This window comes from Carlito syrichta, unplaced genomic scaffold, assembly GCF_000164805.1.
Source record: "Carlito syrichta isolate Samal-C Ts95f unplaced genomic scaffold, Tarsius_syrichta-2.0.1 Scaffold305641, whole genome shotgun sequence".
Taxonomy (NCBI): domain Eukaryota; kingdom Metazoa; phylum Chordata; class Mammalia; order Primates; family Tarsiidae; genus Carlito; species Carlito syrichta.
Window position 1 is genome coordinate 71,934 of NW_007249737.1, and position 4,433 is coordinate 76,366.

General features: G+C 47.4%; 1 protein-coding gene across 2 annotated transcripts in view; it reads right to left on the reverse strand.

Annotated features, from left to right (window-relative positions):
- The window catches only part of BDH1 (3-hydroxybutyrate dehydrogenase 1), a 41,799-nt gene that overhangs the window by 36,189 nt on the left and 1,177 nt on the right, over positions 1-4,433 (reverse strand). Inside the window, exon 2 of one of the 2 annotated variants that reach the window (XM_021714386.1) lies at positions 4,079-4,226. The exons of the other annotated variant lie outside the window; for it this stretch is intronic. The gene's annotated coding sequence lies outside the window, so the exon portion shown is untranslated. The remainder of the gene's footprint in view (positions 1-4,078; positions 4,227-4,433) is intronic. 2 annotated transcript variants of the gene reach the window in all.

Here is a 4,433-nt window from a genome sequence, read left to right on the forward strand (position 1 = left end):
GAAGGATCGCCGGAGCCCAGCAGGTCGAGGCTGAGGTGGCCGGGAGCGGCCACTGCACTCAGTCTGGGCGACAGAGTGAGACTCCAACTCAAAAAATAAAGAAAAGAGAAAGTACTCCTACAACAGTGTGTGCATCCTTGTCCTGATGCTGGGCTCGCCAGGTTGCATTCTGACATGACTACTTGCAGAGCTGGCTGCCCTCCCATGGGTTAGCAGCAGAATCTCTTCTAAAGGGGGCAAGTGGCAAAGCATTCGCAGGAAACAGGAACACAGGAGGTGGACCTCAGGCAGGAAAGAGAACTTGTGCATTTCTGGACATGAAGCCTTGGTGGGTCCTTGGCATTACCAGGTGGGAGGAGGAGATGGTCCTATCTTTACCTTAGTGATAAGGAGGGAAAGTTGGGTTTGGGCAGGGAAACATCTTACGCAGAGACCCCACACTGAAGAGCTTAAGACCAGCCCTTTTTGTGTCAGATTCCAAAGTCTGAACATGGGCAGCCTGCTTCTGAAGTGTTCCATTTGACTGATTTGGCCAGTCTAGTATTTTAAAAGACAATATAACTAGGCAGCTGAGTTATGCTTCAACTCAATACAAATAGCTTGCACCTACTATCTTAAAACTACCCACATCATCTTTGTCAATTTCCTGGACACTATGGCCATTTGAGTTTTGAGATCCCTAACCAGATATATAGAGACTATATGATTCCTTGGCCATTTCTCTTCTGACCATTTAGTCTTGCTTGGAAGTTCCAGCCTAGCTCAGTTCTGCATGATAACTTTACAAGTTAATGGAAGCTCCTTTGAGGTCATGCAAAAGGGAAGCCTGGCACTTTAATCTTTTGTTTTGATTCTTCAGCTAAGACAGAAAAGATGATTTATTGTATACTTGTTACAATCAGTCACAACTCAATGCAGAACCAGTTCAGAATGTCACAGGTCCAGAGCAAAGGACCAACAGGGACTGTTTTGATAGGGAGCAAGGTGGGTCTCTCTGAGGTGGTCTCGGTGATCAGATGACGATGAAATTCTAGATCCATTGAGGGGCAAGTTAGATAGCATGCAATCTGACAACTTGTACCATCATCCTGGGCCTGTGGCATTCCATGCTTCTGCGCCTATGGCCTCCATGGGTGCACAAGCTAGTAGTTCACTTGGACCTCTGCCTCATCTTTCTTCTTTTGCACTTCAGTTTGTGTGTTCGCTTCTTCTTCCACTTGGCTCTCACTGCAGAGAGGTTTCTAAGAAGATGCAGCTAAGGCCGAGAGCAAACCTGACAAGTATTAAAGCCCTCCTTCAGACATCTAACATTCCTTAGAGAGAGACTCATTCTGGAACAAAAGTCTAAAAGAATTATATAGAACATCAAGTGGTATAGTAGACAATGTTCTCATCACCGTTTTCTCACAAATGCAAACATGACACTCATATAGCTTGTTTCACAGAGACCTTCAATAAAAGTCAAGGATTTAACTGTATAACCCAGTTCAGCCAAGGCACAACTAATGGAAACACCTTGTTTAGTCTGAGACATAGTCCAGTCAGCAGATTAGACTTGGGTGATGGCCATTTCTCCTCAGATAACACATCACAAACACTCTCTGCAGTGGTCATCTCTTGGGGAGTTTGTCCTGCTTATCTGATCCCCTCCCCTCAGGGTCACTTCTCCACAGAGGATTTGGCCTCTGCAGTTGTAGCTGGGCCTTGAGACCACCCTCTTGGCCATGGAGGTCTGGGTCAAGGAGAGACACCAGACCCAAGATGACCCTATCATTCTGTCCCCTGGCACTGTGAAAGAATGCAAACCGACCTCTGTGGGGTGGGGACATGTGGTTTGGCTGCTGGAGGAGGGTAGTTACACTATATTGGGCCCTGAAGCCACAGCAAAGGAGAGAAAGCCAATCTTCAGAGAGAGACAGAGAGAGAGAGAGAGAGAGAGAGAGAGAGAGAGAGAAGAAATATTAACAGAGGTGAAGGGAGAAAGAAAAGCAGCAGCAGCAACAATAGCTTCCCTCCTGTCCTTCAGCTCTGTAAGGCATGCTCTGTTTTTACTCTGTTGTTTAAGCATACTTAAAGTGTCTGTTACTTGCAGCCAAAACAAGGCTGAGGCAAGAGGAAAACTTGAGTGGAGTTCAAGGCTGCAGTGAGCCATGATCGTGCCACTGCACTCCAGCCTGGGCGACAAAGTGAGACCCTGTCTCAAACATCTATATGATTCGCATGCTGCCAACTCCCAAGTGTTTATTTCTAACCCAACCTTCTCCCCTGAACTCCAGACTTACATAAATAACTGCCCATCCAACATCTGCACTTGAATGTTTAGCAGGTATCTCACATTTAACCTTTCCAAAACTGCATTTGTGCAATTGTCCTACAAACTCGTTCCTCTAAATCTTTCTTTCTTGCACATTCCACAGCCCAGCTGTTAACACTGATAATATCACTTTTACATTATATCTAGGATGCTCTGTTGCCATCTTAGTCTAAGCCTCCATCCCTTTTTGCCTGGATTTTGTTATAGCCTCCCTGCCTCCACCGAAACTTCCCTTCAGATTCTGCTCAACATAGCATGCATGATCCTATCACTTCTGCACCAAAATATTGTCAGAATAAAAGCCAAAATCTTTAGAGATGACATACAAGCCCTGCGTGTTCTAGGTCCCCATTACCTCTATGACTGCATCCCACTGTTTGCTGACTGCACTTGGTCCCGGTGGCCTTCTTGCTGTCCTTGGGACATGCCAGGTCAGCTCCTGCTTCAGGGTCTTTACTCTTACTGTTCCCTCTACCTGGAACACCCCTCCCCAATATTCACAGGACTAATTCTCTCACTTCAGTGTTTCACTCAAATGTCTACTCGTGAGATATCCTTGACCACCCCATCAATCCCACCCCCAGCCTGACATTTTCTATCCCGCTTCCCTGCTTCCATCTTTTTTCCTCCTTGGCACTTAACCACATTATAACACTCTGGGTACTGTATTCATTTAGCTTATTTGTTGTCTTTTAGTCTTATTAGAATGTAAGCTCTTGGATACCAGCAATTTTTGTCTGTTGTGTTCACTGTTGTAGTCCCAACACATTAAGCAGTACCTTGCACACAATAGGCACATAATTTTTAAATGAATTAAGAGAGTTTAAGCAAAGAAGTGCCATGATCAGACTTACATCTGAATAAGATAATTCTCACTGGGTTAATAACAGATTGAGGATGGACAGGAGCAGAAGCAAGGAGACCAGTTAGAAGGTATGGCAGTAATCTAGGGCCACAATAGACAGGCATACAGATTGTGCACTGCAAAATCCCAGTGAGATGTGAAAAGGTGCTCCTTAGAAGTGTATGAAGAGGCTGCCAGCTCTGGCAGAAGCTATGGAGGTGATCAGAATTGGTCAGTCTGGCGGCTTTATTTTGAGGGCTGAGCCCACTACCATTTACTGACAGACTGAATGTGGGATGTGACAAATTAAAGACACAGCCAAGATTTGGGGGCCAGAAGTAAGAACTGACATTAGAACAAAGGATTAAGTGCTATTCATAAGTGCTTATCGAATTGCAAATCAGAGTACACAAGCTAGGTGTCTCAGTCCTCACCTGGCCCCTCCAAATCACACTTCCAACTATACTTTTCTCACAGGCCCTGTGCTTTTCCATTTCCATACCTTGCTCATCCTACACCAAACCTGACTTCTCATCTGGACAAGTCCCAGATGGTTCAAATAACACCTCCTCCAAGCTGCCTTTCCTAATCTCCTAAATCAAAAAATCATTTTTCACCCAGTCTCCTTCCCTCTGTGCCTCTGTGACAGCACCGCCCCAATCAGGGTCCTGTTAGAGGGATTTCTGTTTATAACCATTCAACCGCCAATCCCCACCTGGACTGTGGGACCCACGTGTTGAATCACTGTCTGCTCGCTCTTCAAAATATCTATTCTGGCGCCTGACAGGAAGCAGAGGCTCTATAAATGTTTGTTTGAGTGAATGTGAAAGCCACACAAATATCGAAGATGAGCCTCCTGGCCTTTCAGGGGTATATCTGCCCTGTGCAGGGCCTGGTTCCAAAGGGTCTGGTAGGAAGACGGGCATTTGCTGCGTCACAAGGGATCTTGGCCGCCGAAGGCCTGCAGGTGGCCCTCCGTAATGGAATATGTGTCTCTGCAACTCCTCAAAGTAGGAACGGCAGGGTGACTCTGCATCAGCTGACAATGGGCAGATTCTGGCTGACTGGCTGGAAAAACCCGCATGGAGTTCACGCCGCGCGCCACGCCAAACCCTCCCCCAGCAAGACACACACCCAAGGCGCGCAGACCGCCGGCCCCGGGTTCGGCTGCCCTGACTCCCACGGTCTCGGGCGCGCCCCAGCCCGCCGGTCGAGCGCCGGGACGCCCGAGATGCGCAGGCGCCACCGGGCCCCGCGCCATGGGCGGCGCAGCCA